This window comes from Octopus bimaculoides, chromosome 20, assembly GCF_046866305.1.
Source record: "Octopus bimaculoides isolate indiv1 chromosome 20, ASM4686630v1, whole genome shotgun sequence".
Taxonomy (NCBI): domain Eukaryota; kingdom Metazoa; phylum Mollusca; class Cephalopoda; order Octopoda; family Octopodidae; genus Octopus; species Octopus bimaculoides.
In genome coordinates, this window is record NC_142947.1 from 15,564,182 (window position 1) to 15,584,843 (window position 20,662).

At 37.0% G+C, this 20,662-nt stretch overlaps 1 protein-coding gene and 1 pseudogene across 2 annotated transcripts in view; both read right to left on the reverse strand.

Moving 5' to 3' along the window:
- LOC128250333 (monocarboxylate transporter 14-like) overlaps positions 1-2,700 on the reverse strand; it is a 28,250-nt gene extending 25,550 nt beyond the window's left edge. Inside the window, exon 1 of one of the 2 annotated variants that reach the window (XM_089338063.1) lies at positions 2,151-2,700. The gene's annotated coding sequence lies outside the window, so the exon portion shown is untranslated. The remainder of the gene's footprint in view (positions 1-2,150) is intronic. The other variant, XM_089338062.1, reaches the window with a different exon arrangement.
- Positions 2,701-9,961: 7,261 nt separating this feature from the next.
- On the reverse strand, positions 9,962-11,254 carry LOC128250353 (putative transporter slc-17.2 pseudogene; annotated as a pseudogene).
- Between the last annotated feature and the right edge of the window lie 9,408 nt (positions 11,255-20,662).

Here is a 20,662-nt window from a genome sequence, read left to right on the forward strand (position 1 = left end):
TATATTATATATATATATATATATATATATATATATATATACATATACATATATATATAATATATATATATATACATATATATATATATACACACACACACACATATATATATATATATATATATATATTATATATATATATATATATATATATATATATATATATATATATATATGTATATATATATATATATATATATATATATATATATATATATATATGTATATATATATATATATATATATATATATATATATATATATATGTGTGTGTATATATATATATATATATATATATATATATATATATATATATATATATATATATACATATACATATATATATATATATATATATATATATATATATATATATATATTGGCCCAGGTCATGCCTAACTTAAGTCGTGTGTTGCACCAAATTGTGTGCTACACTGCGGAGTTTAGTTTCGTCCTTAAAGGGTTTTGAGATCAAAACGTACCAGGATTGACTTTGGTGCTTTAGTCTTCTTAGGACGACAGAGCAGTTACAGCAGTCACTTTACTTGCCGCCATCACCATGCTAGAGTGTGTAACCATCGGGCCGCATTCGGTAGAGCATCGGACAAGTTACCTGGATACATTTACAATGTTCTTTCGAAAAAAGTGAAAGACTAGTAATAATTGCTAAAAAATGAAATGTGGAGCAACATATCGACTTTCCGTTAATCTAATTTCTGTTACAAACTAAAATGGAAATTTCTCTATTAATATTGCAAAAAGGACACAGCTGCTTTTTTAAATGAGATTATGTCTACATATACTGAATGACGTATGCATGCATGTATGTATGTATGTATGTATGTATGTATGTATGTATGACTGTATCTATGTATGTATGTATGTGTGTGTGTATGGCTGTGATTGCGTGGGGTGTACAACCATTCGTATATGTGTGTGTGAGTATGTGTGTGAGTGTGTGTGTGAGTGTGCGTGTGGGTGGGTGGTTGTAATCGATAACATAAGTTAGAAATAATTATTGTGATTATTAAGAGAGTGATGGATTGACAGAAAAAAAATCATTTGAGTGTCGGACAAAACTTTACTATGCAGTACTGTTATTACGTATTTCCCGCGGCCAGTCGATTAGATCGACCCCAGTACACAACTGGTACTTAATTTATCGACCCCGAAAGGATGAAAAGTAAAGTTGACCTCGGCGGAATTTGAACTCAGAACGTAAAGACAGTATTTAGTTCTGAATTCAAATCTCATCCGAAATCAACGTTTCCTTTCATCGTTCTGAGCTCGATTCTATAAACAATAAGGGTCAATACTGGGGTCGATTCAAATGACTAATCGCCCCACGCCAAAGTTTTGACTTAGTGTTTTTGTTAGACCTGATTATTGTGATTACTAAAACGAGAGTGGGGTTCTAGGAAAACGTTAGCGCGTCGAACAAAATGCCTTGCAGATATTTAGTTCTGACTACGTTCTGAGATAATAATTCTACTGATATCAACTTTGCATTTCATAATTTTGGTGTCAATGAATAAAGTCTAGTGAAATACTGGGGCCAATATAAACGACTGCTTAGGCGGCGAGCTAGCAGACGGGCAAAATGCTTAGCGGCATTTCGTCCGTTTTTTATGTTCTGAGTTCTAATTCCGCCGAGGTTGACTTTGCCTTTCATTCATTTCGGGGTCAATAAAATAAGTACCAGTTGAGCACTGAGGTCGACGTAATCGACTAGATCCCTTCTCCGAAATTGCAGGCCTTGCGCCAAAATTTGAAACCAATATAAACGACTGTTGTTTTTCTCTAAATTCGTGGCCGTGTTGTGAGTGTGCAAAAAATATATATATATATGGTTATTAATAAAGATATCATAAACGCATTGGGAAAATTTGCAGTGTTGGTAACGTGCTGGACATAGGTAAATGCCGCCCTGTGTTTAGATTATGTATCTTTACGTTCAAGGTTCAAGCTCGGCAAACGGTAACTGTACTCCTTCAATGTGGATGATTTTTAACAGTGTTTATGTTAGAATTCGCTGTTGATGTCGTTTTTCACGATTGGAAATATTTTAACAAATCCCCCACAATGAAAAGCAAACATAAAATAAATAGAAAAATAAACAAACAAGTGAATAAATAAATAATCTTGCTTACATCATATAAGAGTCTGATTTGGTTAGAAATCCACTCTCGCTTGAGTTTCCCTTCCTGTAATCTATTCCATTTGCAATGCCAACTTTCCTTGTAGATTCTGTTTATGTCGACATAATTCACATTATCTTAATGGCCAATGTAGTAAAGTTTGGGAAAACGTAAGTAGTCAGGCAAGCTTTCCAATCTTTACTTATTCTATTCGAGAGTGGGAGAATTAATCAAATGTACAGTCAACACTCACTCGGTGCAACTTGCCCGTAATCCTGTTTAGCAGTAATTTTCAGCTGCTTCAGAATATCAACAATAGCCTATCAGAGCCGGTTGCAGCTGCAACGAAAAGCAGTTGATAATCTTAACAGCATAAGACGGTGTTAGATCTAGCAAGCAGCAGTAAAAGTAATGACAACGGAAAACCAGTAATTTATTCTATCACTCATTCATTCATTCATTCATTAAGCAGTAATCCATTCATTTAATCACTCCGTCGTGCCTTTCACATACAAAAATAATAGTGTCGGATATAGGCATCAGGTGGAACTTTGTGTGTGTGTGTGTGTGTGTATATGTTTGTGTGTGTGTGCGCGGAGGAACATTTGTCTCCGCTAATTGCCGAAATAATTAAAATTATATTGATGACTTTAAAAGACACGAAGCTACAAATGTCGGGGGTTGAATCGAGTCTATTACACATATCCCAAACACCTCAGTGACATTTGTTTTATTGATTTTGTGGGGATAAACGAAAGGTAAAACTAAATGCAGCATATTTACAATGAATGCAGAACATTAAAGGGGGGGGGGGGGGTAACTAGAAACTTATATTTATGATGAAGTACCAATAATTGTTATTTACCCTCTCTCCTTCCCCCTCTCTCTCCCTATCTATCTATCTATCTATCTATCTATCTATCTATCTCTCCCTTTCCCTTTCTCTCTCACACATTTACACAAACACACACACACATAAACATATACGTACACACATATGTCCATGTATACATGTGTGTGTGTGTGTGCATGTGTATGTATGTTTGAGTGTGTGTATGTATGTATTCTATTCGTTTCAGTCATTTGATTGCGGCCATGCTAGAGCACAGCCTTAAAGGGTTTTAATCTCGAACAAATCGATCATTGTAAGCCTAGTACTTATTTTATCATTATCTTTGGTCGAACCGCTAAGTTACGAGTACATAAACACACTAGATCGGTTGACAAGCGATGGCGTGGGAACTAGCACAGACCCACACACACACACACACACACACACACACACACACACATACATATATATATATATATATATATATATATATATATATATATATATATATATGCGCCGTGTTAGGTTGTGTGTGCTATTCGGCGACACTCCACCTGTATCTAATAAGGAGGGCTGCTTCACCGACCTGAGCCGCCGACCATCCCAGTGGACGCCAGCTCTTGGCAAGTTCGATCTTTTTGCGAGAGTCTGCCAGCGCGCTGTGGACTGGTTTGACTTTTCCAGGCGTCCCCGACATCTGAACATCTCCCCAGCCGAACTCACGACCCTTCGATGTCTCCGACGCTGCAAAGACATCATCATAGAACCGGCCGACAAGGGTGGAGCCTTGGTGGTGTGGCGCGTGGACCTCTACACGGCCGATGTTATCCGCCAACTTCAAGACACCTCCTACTACTGCCGTCTGCCCTCCAACCCCACGCCCAGCTACCAACAGACGGTGTCCTCCACTATCCATAACTTCCTCTCCTCCCGTCTTCCTCTCCTCCCGTCTTCCCCACCGCCTCCAACCTCATTGTCCGCACCCCTCGTATCCCCAAAATTTACTTCCTCTCCAAAAAACATAAACCTAACAACCCTGGCTGTCCCATCGTCTCCACCTGCAGCTGCCCCACCGAACTCATCTCCAGATATCTTGACCGTGTTCTCGCCCCCTAGTGACTTCTTTCCCCTCTCACATCTTTGACACTAACCATGCTCTTCGTCTGTTCAACTCTTTCTCCTTCCCTCCTGGCCCCTCTAAACTTCTCTTCACTCTTGACATCAAGAGCCTATACACTGTGATCCCTCACCACGAGGGGCTTCGTGCACTCCAACACTACCTTGACCTCCGACCCAACCCCCAACCTGACACATCCACACTTCTTCGTCTGGCCGAACTTGTTCTCTCCCTTAATTGCTTCTCGTTCGCGGGTGATTTTTACCAGCAGTTCTCGGGAGTGGCCATGGGAACGAGAATGGGCCCCAGCTATGCGAACCTGTTCGTTGGCTACGTTGAGGCCTAAATATTCTCAAGTTTCACTGGTCCCAATCTCGAACTATATGGTCGCTATATTGACTGTATCAGTGCGACTTTACTCTCCCGCGAACGATTGGACTCCTTCCTCTCTTTTGTCCAATCTTTCCATCCTGCCTTCCTCTTCTCCTGCACTATTTCCGACACTTCCGTCGCCTTTCTCGACATTTCGGTCAGTATTCATCACTCCACTCTCACCACCTCTATCCACTACAAACACACCGACTCACACTCATGCCTCAACTTCTCCCCCTCCCACCCTAAACACACCAAGCTCTCCATCCCCGCTTCCCAATTCCACCGTCTGCACAGGCTCTGCAGTGACAACCATGACTTTGAGACTCTGTCTCGACTCATGACTCGCCACTTCATCCTACGTGGATATCCCCTCACCACTATCTACACCGCCCTTGCCAGAGCACGTTCCGTGGACAATGCATCTGCTTCCTCCCCACGCACTGCCGTCACCCGTCTCCCGTTTCCCCTCACCTACCACCCCTCCACTCTATCTCTCCAACGTACCATTCTCCGAGCCTTCCGGCGACTCCAGTCCGACCCCTCCACTTTGCACATCTTACCTAACCGACCTTCCCGCCTTCAAACGAGCCCACAACCTGTGTGACCTCCTGTTTCTTCCCTAACCCAACCTCCCAACCCGGCTCGTTCCCCTGCTTCCGCCCACGCTGCTGCACTTGCCCTTACCTCTCCAACACCACCATCCTCACCGGCACCCATCATCGACCCTATCATATCACTGACTCCTTCACCTGCACTTCTAGCAACGTCATCTCCTGCATCTCCTGTTCTCTCTGTCCTTCTCTGTACATCGGTCCAACGGGACGCCGCTTGGCTGACCAGTTCGCGGAACACCTCCGAGACATCAGACTCGGCAACGACACCCCGGTCTTGCACCATTTCCGCTCTACCGGTCACTCTTTACAACATCTGTCTGTGTTCGGATTGTCCTTGCACGGGGGCCATCCGGACTCCCGCCTTCGCCATGATCAGGAATTAATCTTTTCTCTTCTCTCCTTTGCGCCACATGGGCTCAACTCTTCTCCCCTCTTCATCTAACCCCTCCTCTCTCCTCCCTTCCTCTCACACCTATTTCCTCCCTTCACTCCTCTCCATCTCTCCCCTCCTCTCTTGCTCTGACACCTACTTCCTATCTTCACTCCTACCTACCTTCTCCCTTCCACCCTCTCCCTTTATCGTTACCCCACCCCTACACATTCCTACCCACTATCCCTATACATCCCATCCCATCCCATCCCATCCCACCATATGGCTTATTTTGATATATATATATATATATATAAACACACACACACGTTAAATTTTGCCAGTGTTACAATCGATGTTGAACGCCTCTTACATATTTATTTCACGCCGTTCACACTACTTGCCAACTGTCACACTAAAACGTTGTTCACTTTTTTTGTATTTTTCGAAGTTAAAATTTCTCTCACACATTGGCTTGCTCTTTTAATCTATTATTTTATTTTATTTTTCTTAATATGTAATCACTCCTCTATTCACCTTTTCCTCAGTGTCTAAGTAAATTGAGACGATATAGAGTAAACTGCCCTTCGCTTCGTCAACGAAATTCCTGAAGTAGGTTTCAATCTGCTATACAAACATCGTTAGTAGTTCAACACGTAGTCTTCTTGGCCGATTTGGTTTCCATTCACAGTATGAGGAACAGTAATAACTTCTACCGTAAGCAGCCCTAATCATATGATCTTAACCATATATTTTAAATTATACTAAGTCTTAATCGTATATTTGAAACTAACTTTAATTTGTCACCCGCTGCTTCACGGAGAGCGAGATGATTTGAAACTTAACTTATATAAATCTAAATTGTAGCTAGTTCTAAAATCTCTATACCAGATGTAAGTAGTAGCAACTCTACCGAAAAGTAATGGTTGATATCACATTAAAGTGGTTGTTCCATAAAGAACACTGTTACTACTCTTTTTAACCCCAGGAGAACATCTCCTCCAAATGGTTAACAACACAATATCTGTGCCCGTTATATTGCAAACAAGAGAGCGAACAACTCCCATCCAGCGTTGACAGGAACCAATAGCCCAGCTGGTTTCTGGGTAATACCCTCCTTCGGTACTGGTTATACCTGTCTGCTAGACTTAGCAGTCGTTCGTCCCAGTTCGCAATATATAAACAAACAAGCGACACGCAACCGTTGATCTTGCAGCAAGCAAAGTTGCTAGTCCTAAAATCTCTATACACGATGTAAGTAGTAACTCTACTGAAAAGTAGTGATTGTTACCAACTCAACGTGATTGTTCTGCAGAGAACACTGTTACTACTCTTTTTAACCCCAGGAGGGTTTCTGTTAACCTTAAAATCATTCCTCTCGATGATGGGCGCAAAACAGAGCAGATAAGATCGCTTATCATTCAGGTGATGGTTCCTGTTTGATCCCTTTGTAGCTAAGTGCCATTATTGTAGCCTCTAGGCGACCTGGGTTCGGTGAATGAAAATGAACTGGCTTTGTCACACAGTCATATAGTGTTCCGCTTATTCTGCCTGAAACAGTACAAATGTCTATGGAATATTTAGCTATTTATAATACAATGTGTTGATAGTTCTGTTGTTCGAGCAACTGGAACATTCGTTTGTTGCCATCGACGCGGGATCCTTTCTTTTCTTTTAATTGCATGAGCGAGCTGGCTGAATGAATAAGATATTGAACTCAATATCCATAGATGTTTCGTCTCGTCTTACATTATTCAGTTTATTTGATGTATCGAATATAAACAAAACCAACCAAGTATTACTTGCTTTAATATGGTAACTTATTCATGGTTGAATTTTGCTATGGAATTCTGTAGATCCCCTATTTTACAATTATTAAAGGTGAACACGGCTATGCAAGAAATAGACTTCGCAAAAATGCTCTCAATATGCATATTGTCGTTCATGAATTTGAAACACTATAATCAACTGGAATATAACACGAGAAATTAGGTTCCATTAAATCAAATAGCTGAATGTATTAAATTCCTACAAGTAAAATACTTTCATAACCTAGTAGTTGCCAGAACACAAAAGATATTTATCAAACTAAGACATGATCAATAATGAAAACACGTGATACATTAATTACTTGCTTACAACTGATAACATATTGCATGACATGTATACACCGATAAAACAATAAACCATTCATCTTATTAATTTATTCTCTTTCTAGCTCTTATGAGGCAAGTGTCATAAACGGTGTACTAAATTTTGTTTATCATTTTTTTATTCATATAGTAATCACTGCAGTAACTTTATCTTATTTCATCATTGTTTACAGAACACTTTCAGTTCTTTTTTCCTTCGTTTAATTAACTATAGTTGTATTGCTTCAACTTTACGTGAGTTAAATTAAACTGTGATTCTATACAGATCTTGAAAACATGTGTGTCCTATTCTGGAAGATGCTTGCTTTTGATAAAAGTTTTGAAGTGCTTTAATTCTCTATCGAGATTAGCGTCAGATTAATGTTTTGGATAGTCTTTCATAAAAAGTTAAAGTCTCATTCAGTCTCATTCAGTCCATGCGAAGCGTTTAAAATCAAGTAAAAGTGAAAACCTGCTAAAAGTATATAACATTGCTCTTTTCTTCAAATTAGCTTCAATAACATTGATCAGAGGAATGAAAGAATCGTGCTGCTAGATGAATAATTGCTTTGAGTTCAACAGCGGCTGACGATGTGAATAGCCACTGAATTATCTTGAAGTCTGCGAAATGATTTGTGAATATTCCATATTTTCTTTTTATTGTATATATGCAGACCTGAGTAATTATTCTCCTGTGGAAATATCTTATCAGGCATCAGGAACACAGCGTAGATGTTATATCTTTCTCGCAGTGCTCCCCTTGGCAAATGTAACCTTGATCGGACACGTGTAACTTTCATAATATTTATGAAGGTTACATATGTCCGATCAAGGTTGCATTTTTATGTGTTAAAATTATTTTAACAACGTTTTAAAGTGGCCGACAGAGAGCAAACTCTGAGACCGATCGCATAACTAAGCAAAAGCCACGATCGTTGCAATTATGCCGATAACACATTTTTAATTTAATGATTTTATCCCATCTGTATTAGTTTGATCCATTCCATTTCAGTCACCATTGCTTCTTCACCTACACTGGTTCTATTTACCATGTCTCATATCTTCAAAGATTATATAAAGCGTCTTATTCCGTCATTCCTCCGCACACAGAGAAAGGAAGGAAATGAATAAAAGAATTTTTTTACGGAAATGGCTTCGTTAGTCTCGTACGAATCGAAGCAGTGTAGCAAATCTTACCAATAAAAAATTTTAAACAGGATATAGACCATTCCCGAAACATCCTTGGTAAGACTGCTAAGTTTCGAGCAAGTGTGACCAGTTGTTTGGCCGTGAAAAGGTCACGGACAGACGGACGTACGGACATAAGGCAAATTATAGTAAGGTATATATATATGAAATAATAATGAAATTATTGTATACAGTGCTCAGGTACACTACAACATATATATGTGTGTGTGTGTGTGTGTGTGTGTATGTGTATTTATAGTTGAGAAGACATGTGAAAGAACAATAGGAAAGTAAAAGTAAAAAGTAGAATGAGAAAAAGAAAATGTCCAACGTTTGCCGGGTCGATCAGAATAAACATGGGGAATCAGTCCAAGTTTATCAGACTGCATGCCTAATACAGGGAAAGTAGTGTCCTGCAGTTCAACAAAAGACATTTCTCCATATGGTTACATTTAATAAAAAATTCATATCTAGAATTTCGCAGGTCCGTTCAGTTCTTAGATCTCAAACGAAGATGAGATCTTTCGACTGAATAATACTTACATTTCTTTGATCCATTAAGGTATTACGTGGCTGGCTTCACAAAGCTCTATTTGATGGTGTGTGGTGCGCATTTGTCCTTCAAATCCCAAATTTGGCCAACTAACATTGTGGCTTCCTTCTTTTCTACGTGTCGGAAAGAAGACTGGTAGTTTGCGTATCTCCTTTTTAAAATTACCTCCACATATACTAGTGTAAATTTTCTTTACCGTGTCTTTATTTTAGAGTATTGTTGTGACTTTGGCTCGTAAGCCGCCGAGCCAATCATGCATGATTGGTCGAGTGTGTAAGTTTCTCACCTGCGAGTGATAAAATTTTTCATATTGAGGTAGCAGTTGTATGAAATTTTCACTGACCTATTAAACGATTTATCTGTATGAATGGTTATCTGGGAAATCTATTAGTATCAATTAGTATCATCTTTTAGTCTCAAATGTAAGATTATATATATATATATATATATATATATATATATATATATATATATATATATATATATGTGTGTGTGTGTGTGTGTGTGTGTGTGTGTGTGTGTGTGTGTGTGTGTGTGTGTGTGTGTGTATAAAGTATATATAAATTATATGTATATATACACACAAATAAAATACACCTACGTCTATTTAAGATCACAACGATAATATTATGCATCGTCTGGTTAAATTCGCGATGAAACTGCTAAGCTCTCATTTTTAGTTCCGTCTTTAGGGTTAACAGATGGTTCGGATCCCTCAGGGCTTGCCCAGTCTTGAATTTCTGTTCTTACCAACACTACAAAGAGTATTGCGCCTGAGACAAGAACAGCACCACACAAAACAAATACGATCTGCCATTCGCTTTGTGTAGCATTTGGTGTCAGAGCTTTAGCGCATAAGGAAGAAAAGCTGCCTGATAATGCACTAACAGTGTTAGCAAGTCCATAGATTACGCCAGCATAATTAGGAGCAATCTCAATGTTGTTGGCAACAACTCCACTACAGCTAAGTGATAGGGATGCACCACAGAGAAACAAGAAAATACATATTAGAATGATTTGGTCACATCTGAGGTATCCCATGATAATCAGTAGACTTGCGCAAGCAACTAGAGCAACGGTTTGGAATAAAACACGCACTGAGTGTGTTGACATATAATTCTTTGAACGCAACATATCGGCCAATTTTCCCCATAATGGTAAGGCAATGGCTTCTCCAATCGAAGGGGCTGAAGAAATTATACCGTTGGATGCTGCATTAACGTTTAAGGCTTCTTTTATATACAGAGGCAGCAATAACTGGAGAGAATTGGCGCCCCAATTATAACCAAACAAACCGAAAATAATTGCCTAAACTGCAGGCGAAGAAAATATCCGTCGCCAAGGTATATTTTTAGGTACTTTCTCACATGTTATAGTTCTGCTTAAGTAAGCATGTTCTTCTTGGCTGATAGGATGGAGATCTGGATTATCATAAACAACATAATACCACACAAAACTAAAAATCAACGTCGTTACACCACTTGTATAAAATATAGAACCCCATCCATTATCAAATCCATACTCACAAAGGTAACCGAATATTACAAAACCTACAATATTGCCTAGTACTTGACCTGCAAAAGTAATACCAATCAATAGGCCTCTCTCAGATGGTGGGGCCCAAAGTCCCATTAGCGATAGGATTGCTGGGAACATCGGCGCCGAGACCAGACCTGTTAGTATTCTTAGGACAATTGTTAAGTAACCACTTATTCGAGATAAACTTGGGTGGAGAATGGTCAGAATTGATGCGAAGAGAAGTGAGCCTCCTAGAACTCTTTTCCCACCATATTTGTTTGCCAATATTCCAGCTAAAATATTAGTTGAAATATACCCATAGAAGTAACAGGCTAAGATATTTGATTGTAACGTGTTGCTCCATTCAAACTCACCTTCAAAATGTTGCAGAGTTGAGTGAGATGTGAGGACTAGCATAGCTAAGGGTGGGAAAGGGCGGTAGGGGTGCCCCCCACCGCGCGGCACTTTTAAAGGGGCGGCACTTTTGGGTCTGCTGTAGGCAATATGTAGCTTTTGAGGTGCCCCGGGCGGCATATACTCTAGCTACGTTAGTGGATGTGAGAGCGTTAAAGGTGAGAGGGGAGAAAATAATGGGAGAAACTGAAGAAAACAGTGTAGAGAGGAAAAGTTACAAAGTAGAGAAATAAAAGGTGGGAAAAAAACTAAAATCTTTAGATAAAAATATCCCTACCCTCCAAATAAAAAAACCTGTTAAAAAATGCAGTGAGAATAATTATTCAAGAGAAATATATTCTGCTAGTTTTGTGATAGGTTGAAGAATCAGTGAATATTCTTTTAACAGGGTAAACAACTCATACAAGAATTTTGACTGGAGTTTGCATTAAGTTATTTCCCTTTATATTTAAATCCTTCCTAAACATGATTTTTCTGCTTCGTTTTGTTCCGTAGCTTTTTAATTGAAGCTATCTTTCATTTGCTCTATTTTCTATGTATTTTCATTCACAAATCAGAATATTACCAGAATATCCCTACCCTCCAAATAAAAACTGTAAAAAATGTAGTGAGGATTATTATGCAAAAAAATATCTTGTGCTAGTTTTGTGATAGGTTGAAGAATCAGCCAATATTTTTTTAACAGGGTAAACAACTCATACAGGAATTTTGTCTGGAGTTTGCATTAAGTTATTTCCCTTTATATCTAAATTATTGCTGAACATGATTTTTCTGTTTCGTTTTGTTCCGTAGCTTTCTAATTGAAGCTATCTTTCCATTAGCTCTATTTTCTATGTATTTTCATTGAATGAAATTTAATAGTATTTTAGAATGTCTAATGGAATTAAAAATTATTTTTATGCATTTGTGTACATTTAAACTAATTAAATATTATTTTACAGAATAATAGTTTTAAAATTTATTTGATTAAAACCCTTTCTAACATGGAAGTATCCAAAGAGCATTTGAGGCACAGAATGCTTTATGAGTACTAAAAAAAAGGAAACTCTGCAGCCGAAACGACTCGAAACATACACTCAGTTTATGGGAAAGAATGCTTGAATGAAAGAACTTGCAGAAGATGGTTTGCAAAATTCAGAAGTGGAGATATCAGCCTTGAAGATGAAGATCGAACAGGACGTTGAGTTGAGTTGATGATAAGCTCCTTGAGGTATTACTTGAAGAAAATCCTGCATTATCAGTTGAACAATTGGCAATAAAGCTTAGTTCAAACCATACAACTGTTCATCGTCAATTTCAACAACTTGGAAAGGTTCCTAAACTTGGAAAATGGGTGCCTCATGAATTGTACAAAAGCAACCGCAAATCTCGAGTTGACATCTGCTCTTCTCTCCATTCTCGCGAACTCATTTCACCCTTTTTGGGATAGACTTGTGGCTGGTGACGAAAAATGGATCTTCTATCGAAATGTTAAACGTCGTAAACAGTTGCTTGATAGAAGGGAAAAGGCTCAACCACGACAGAGAAGGGAACTGCATGGGAAAAAGGTTCTTCTCTCTATCTGGTAGGAATGCAAAGGAGTAATTCACTTTGAATTGTTACCACCTAATGCAACAATCAATGCTCAAGTCTACTGTCAGCAATTAGAGCGTTTGAACCAAGCTTTGAAGAAAAAAAAGACCCGCTTTAGTGAATCGAAAAGGAGTGATGTTTCATCAAGACAATGCGCGACCCCACACTGCAAAGATCACATCACAGAAGATCGAAGAGCTTGGTTCGGAAAAAATTCCTCATCCACCTTATTCTCCCGACCTTGCTCCTTCAGACTACCATTTGTTTCGTAGTTTACAGAATCATTTGGGGGACATAGCTTCCGCAAGCCAGGAGGAGGTCGAAACTGACATTTCAGTGTTCTTCGCTTTGAAACCGAAAGAGTTTTACATTGATGGGATTAAAAAGCTTGTAAATAGATGGAAGGAAGTCATAGATAATCAGGGAAAGTACATTGATGATTAAATTTCAATTAAATATAACATTTGATCACTTGTTTTCTTTATTCAGAATTCGGACAGAACTTATGTTTTGACCTGATATATGCGTGTATGTATGTATACACACACACACACACACACATATATATATATAAATATACATACATACATACATACATACATACATACATACATATATATATATACATATTGTGCATACACAAATATACATCATATATCTGTCATCTCTCCATCTATGTGTCTCATGTTGACGGGACTCCGAACTAAGAGACCTTGAAACGTCAACACCGGAAAACTGATAACGTTGAAAAAATTAATATTACAAAATATATTTCCAACACCAGTGCAGCTGAAATTGTAATATACACGCGTGCACACACACTCGCGCACACACACACACTCGCGCGCGCGCACACAAGCACCTGCACTCGCGCACACACATAATATTTTTAACTATTTAATGCTATATATATATATATATATATATATATATATATATATATATATATATAAATATATATATATATTCTTTTATTCTTTTACTTGTTTTAGTCATTTGACTGCGGCCATGCTGGAGCTCTGCTTTTAGCTGACCAAATCGACCCCCGGACTTATTCTTTGTGAACCTATTATTTATTCTATCGGTCTCTTTTGCCGAACCGCTAGTTCACGAGGATGTAAACACACCAGCATCGGTTGTCAAGTTATGTTAGGGGGACAAACACACACACACACACACACACACACACACACACACACACACACACACACACACTGGTATGTATATGACACAGCAGAGCATTTTTAATGATTTAAGCTATTCACTTTGTTAATAATTAAATGAATTAATAATTATTTCATCATTTTCAATATGAATACATGATAATGAAAATTATTATAAAATTTTAATATTCCACTTGTAAATCATTCAGTATGAAAACACTAAAACAATAACTGGCCTTTTCAATAATAAAACGAATTTCAAAAGTCGACTGTTGTTTATATTATTCTGGCAACACAAAGTCCTGCCAAATAGAGAACACTTGTCTGGAGCTTCTCAAAAGCAGCAATTCATATAGAATGTAAAATCATTATTGATATTCACAAGGATGTTGAACTTTGAGTCTCATTTGAATGCTATTTCAAGTCTTGCATTTGTTGACTTCAACCTTTTCCAACTTTAAATGCCTTATTTTTAATTGTTAGTTTTTATATGAAGAGGTGTGTGTGGGGGGGGGGGGCGGGGGGGGGGATCTTTAATGCAAATAAGCACAAAGTAAACTTATGCATACATGTACATGCTCATGTACAAACACATATTACATGTGTAAATACACACGCACACAAATACATATACACATATGGAGCAAACACGTTACAATGAAGTAGAGAAATTTGAAAAGACAACACGAAACCGGTTATTTCTCAAAATACAATGTTCATATACCAAAAAGATTTTATAACATTTTCTAACATTTTTCTGACATAATTTAAATATATACTTTAACCATGTAACACAAGCCTTCTGTAGTTTTTTCACTCTTATTATCTTTTATACATCCAACCACGTGCTTTCACATAGCAACTTCCTCACCTATATATATATATATATATATATATATATATATATATATATATATATATATATATATATATATATTTATGTGTATTTCTTCTATCTTAATGAATAAAAATTCTTCTGATAGAATAAATGGGTTAATAGAAACCAATGTAGCAAAGAACACAAAATAACTGTGGTTAGCTCCTGTTTTTAAGGCAGGAACTCCTTGAAATTTTGGGTATTTGAGTATATTTAAGAATTTAAGGATTGGAGAAAACGCATGTTATAATTGCATACTTTATTCCTACATATGTTTCAAAGGATTACAACCTGTGTGATCCATAAGATGATTCCCATGCTTTCCCTGATGAGAAGGTTACAATTTTAATATCAAAGATCCCTATGGATCACACAGGTTGTAATCCTTTGAAACATATGTAGGAATAAAGTATGCAATTATAACATGCGTTTTCTCCAATCCTTAAATTCTCATATATATATATATATATATATATATATATATATAGAAAGAGAGAGAGAGAGAGTAAAATTTATCCGCCAACGTAAAGTGGCAGTCCTGATTAGGACGATGTTACTATCTTTTTTTAGCCCTAGGAATACATCTTTTCCAGTTGGCTACCGACGCACAACTGCGTCCTTATATCTCGAACAAGGGAGCTAATGTCTCCATTCAGCCTTAAACGGTACCTGCGGACCATGGTTTCTGGGTTATTTCTCTTCATCGTCACGGGATAACCGTTGGCTAGAGACAGCAGCACTAGGCCTTGTTCGAAGTATGCACTTTTAAAGTGACACACAGCCATTGATCTCGTAAAGAGCAAAACATTTAGTTTTAGATCTCTAAGAGAGAAGTAAATAGTAACAGTACCACAAAGTAAAATCTATTTGCCAATGTAAAGTGGCTGTTCTGATTAGGACGTGTGCCAATGAAGAGAAATAATCCAGAAACCATGATCCGCAGGTACCGTTTAAGGCTTAGTGAGGACATTAGCTCTCTAGTTCGAACTATAAGGACGCAGTTGTGCGTCGGTAGCCACCTGGAAAAAATGTTTTCTTGGGGCTAGAAAATGTAGGACTGAATACACGAGGCAAAGATTATCATGTGAGTTGAATAGGAGCTTCTTGGAAAATAATCCATGATAGATAATCAGGGATACACAGCAAGGAATACTAGCCAAGCGTCGAAGTGCATCCATGATTCTAGACCTCGTACACGAGGCAAAGATAATCGTGTGAGCTGAGTAGGAGTTTCTTGGAAAATAATCTATGATAGGTAACCTGGGATACACAACAGGGAAAGTTGTACTTCTCTACAGCAACAAAAACGTCAGATGATAGCTTTTGGCTGATGAACAGAAGTTCATACATTGCTGTGTTACCAGAAAGTGTTAAAGTGATAGTATTACAGATAACCGGCATATTAGTTTTCACTTAGAAGGTATACTTTTACAGTCGAGGAACAGGAAATAACAACAAATTATCTGATGCACAGTAGAAATAGGGATGCAGGTAAGAAACCTTGAAATAACAGGTTATGCAGGCTCTGTGAAATTAGCCCCGATGGTCTAAATCACATAAGCAGCTGTCATCATATGAGATCGATCTCTTACTAGATCGATCGATCGATCGATAGATAGATAGATAGATAGATAGATAGATAGATAGATAGATAGATAGATAGATAGATAGACAGGCACATACATACATACATACGTGCATGCATGAATGCATGCACACATACATACATACATACATACATACATACATACATACATACATACATACATATAAAATATCCTGTTGATGATGTTGTTGAAATTCCAATGAAGGAGTCTTGGATCTAGGTTAGAAACCGGCTCTTTCTCTATTGACAAGAAATACAGAAATGAAACTGATTGATAACATACATACATACATGCATACATATAGACAGATAGACAGACAGAAAAATAGATAGACAGACAGAAACCGGCTCTTTCTCTATTGGCAAGAAATCTTGAAATAAAACCGAATAATGACATACATACACATATACGTACTAAACAGGTACATTGTAATTTTCTAAAGATTATAATACACAATCTGAATAAATGATAATCCTGAAAATATAAATTTAAAAGGTCAAAGTTATTCTCACTCATATTACGAACGAATACTAGTGAAATGTACTTCTCTCCGTAAAAATGTCGCCACAACAGAAAAGACATAATAATTTGAGAAAGATAAAACCGTGTCTACTGTACTAAATATCAGTTTGAGTTTCAGACGTTAACATAATGTCAAAAATAAAAGTTTTAAAAAAATCGTCTCTGCTGAATTAACAAAAAAAATCTGCAGCTATTACATCCGGGCCTATAATGGTAGACCTACGACCGAGATAATTGGGTCAGTTTGTTATGTGATCGGTACCGCTCAGCATTAATCTTATGAAACTAGCCTTTGCAAAACCAGGTACGGTTTGGCTAAATTTATAAATTTACAATTACAATATATAAAACATTGAAAAAGTTAGCACGCTTATAAGTACACACATATACATACGTATAGACATCAGCTATATGTATAAGTACATGTATGTGTGTGTGTGTGTGTGTGTGTATATATATATATATATATATATATATATATATACGTATATATGTGTATATACACGCACACGCACACACGCACATATATATGTTATATATATATATATATATATATATATATATATTAGAAAAAATAAGGTACTCAGAGATCTGGATGGTTGTACATTTACAGATTTTTATAAATATGTCACATGTTTTTATAAATCATATTATAGCGCTTGTATCTATTCTAGTAGAATCTCCGATGCAAGCGCTAATATATGATTTATAAAAACATGTGACATATTAATAAAAATCTGTAAATGTGCAACTATCCAGATCTCTGAGTATCTTATTTTTTCTAATATATAATACCTGTACATCACCTCCGAACCTTCCAATATATATATATATATATATATATATATATATATATATATATATATATATATATACATACACATAGGTACGTATGCCAAAACATACAATTCACATATGCAATGCCATGTATGCTTGTCCACATGCAAACACGTTTGTTGGTGGTATTATCATGGATTTTCATGGTGTTATCATGGTATTATCTTTGATTGGCGCTGCATGTTTGGAAAATGGATTGGTCTCATACATCTAATCAAAGACCTCATAAACGACATAATCTTTCCAGAGATCATAGAGATTTTGACATATGCTCTCATATACCAAAATTCATTTTGCCTGGTCATGTCATGGATTTTTCATCAAAATAACAACTGCGAAGAATATCCGAAGAATAATCAAGGGATTCATCTAAAACAAAAAGAAATTGAGTGTTGCAGTGTCCAGCACAATAATTAGCATTTATTCATCAGTACATTTTTGTTTTTAAAGTAAGTGACGCCTTTGCAGTCGATGATGTCTAAATTTCAACGAGTGAGCAGACTTACTAGGTTTAATTTGTGGATTTAAATATTATGGAGAAAACTTATGGAAGCGAGTCGTCATGAATATTCGGTAAATAAACTTCAGAAAATTTAAGAAATTGCATGATTATATCGCCATTAAAAAAAAGTAAGAAGAAATTCAAAATTATATGATCACCAAATATATAGATTCGATGCCTCGTAGATGTGATTCCCTTTTGAGTAATTTCGAGTACTAGCCTAAGTTCCAGTGCCATACAATTATATTTTTCGCGATCATTAATACACACGAAAGGTGGAGTGGTGGTCTTCCGGTGCTCATTCTGCAGACGTGGTCAAACTACTGTAGCCTGCGCTGCCGGACTTGGTCTTCAATGGTCGGCCGCTGCTGGCATTGTTCGGTCGCGTAGAGAAACACCAAGAACCTGACGAAGACACCACATTTGGAACACCTCGAGCTTGTGCAGGTCCTGTTGGAGGATGGTCCAGGTCTCAGTGCTGTAGAAGAGGACAGGCAAAACCAGGGTGCGGAAAAGACGGATTTGGTCCTTAAGGAGACACGTGCGAAACAAATTGAGGAAGACCTGAAATCGCAGTGCCTCGACCTCAAAGATGCTAAGGCCAGTGTCATGGATCGGAAAGCGTGGAATAACATCATCACCAAAGTCCGTCATCTAGTGGTACCCACAGCAGCGCATTGGTTGAGGGGACAGTCTCCCACTGCGTCCAGGGTATATATACAATATGACAGTTTACCCAATGTGATAGAATTAGAGAATCTCATGGAATATATAATAGGCAAGAAAGACTGATAATTAATATGTATAATTAGAAGAGTAGAATGGAACTGCGAGCTTTGTGGGGCTCGTAAGCCATTACATCTTTCATTGTTAAATATTTCATTTCGTATTTCATCATTCGTTTTATGTACCCCACGTTTTGTGCTGTCTGTCCTTGTAGTGTCCCCCTCTATGTTATGGCCGTAGTGGCTAATAAAGAAAGGAGTCTCCCACTCCGGTCGCTAGTTAGAGATTTTACTTACCTTATTTAATATACACATTCAATTTTTTATCTTAAATTAAGAGAAGCTATTGAGACTATTAAAAGTTACGTAAGATTAATTTTAAATGTTTCAACTTATTTAATTTTTATTCATACAAATAAGCCTAAATCATCAATTGTTAAATTAACGGAAATAATTAGCATTTATTCATCAGTACATTTTTGTTTTTAAAGTAAGTGACGCCTTTGCAGTCGATGATGTCTAAATTTCAACGAGTGAGCAGACTTACTAGGTTTAAAGACAGTTCTTTCTCTATTTCTGTATTGAAGAAAAATTGTAAAAAAAAAAATAAAATGAGAACACCCCTAATATGTGTGTGTGTGTACTTATATATTTATTGAAGGTTTCAAAGCAGTTAGTAAATATTTTTAGTTGTTGTAATTGGATACAAAACCACATTCCCAAGTGTGCGGTATTTAGAATTTGATGAATATTGAAAAACTAAATGTCATACTTGGTCTTACATACGTTTACATACATACATACATACATACATACATATATATATATATATATATATATATATATGTATATATATATATATATATATATTTATACACACACACACACACACACACACACACATATATATACATCACACACCCAACCAGCCACATACTCCCCACAAACACACATTTTTATATTTGTTTATAGGTATATATATATATACAGTTCCTATATATGTCCGCGCGTATGTATGCTTATGGTTGCCTGAGGGGACTTCTATGTTCAAATGTGTCCGTGTGTGTGTGTGTGTGTGTGTGTGTGTGTGTGTGTGTGTGTGTGTGTTACAAAGTGTAACTCGAATCCTCGGCAGGAAGAATGACACACGAAACATACCTCGAAAGCAGACAGACACAGTCCTCTTTTACATTTGAATAAATAACAAATGGAATTCATATGTCCTTTTATAATTGTTTCTTTATTTCTGTTTTCTCTTTCCTTTCTCGTTACATCTTTTTTTTTTTTTTTTTGCACCGCCATAAAAAGACCTGATGTACGAACCAGGCCGTTTTTGATAATATATCCACAGTTAAATTAGCACAAATCCATTTGTTATGTAACAGCTGCTTCTATAGTTTCCTACTAAGCATTGTTCATTATCGATTTCGTCATTGTTATGGAATATTGCTCTCAACCTCTACTCTCACCCACTTTTGTTCCACTTCTCATATATGTTATGTATCTCTCTCCCTCTCTCTCTCTCTCTCTCTCTCGCTCTCTCTCTCTCTACCTGTATATATATATATGTATATGCGTGTTAACAATTCTGCCAGATCACGGCCTT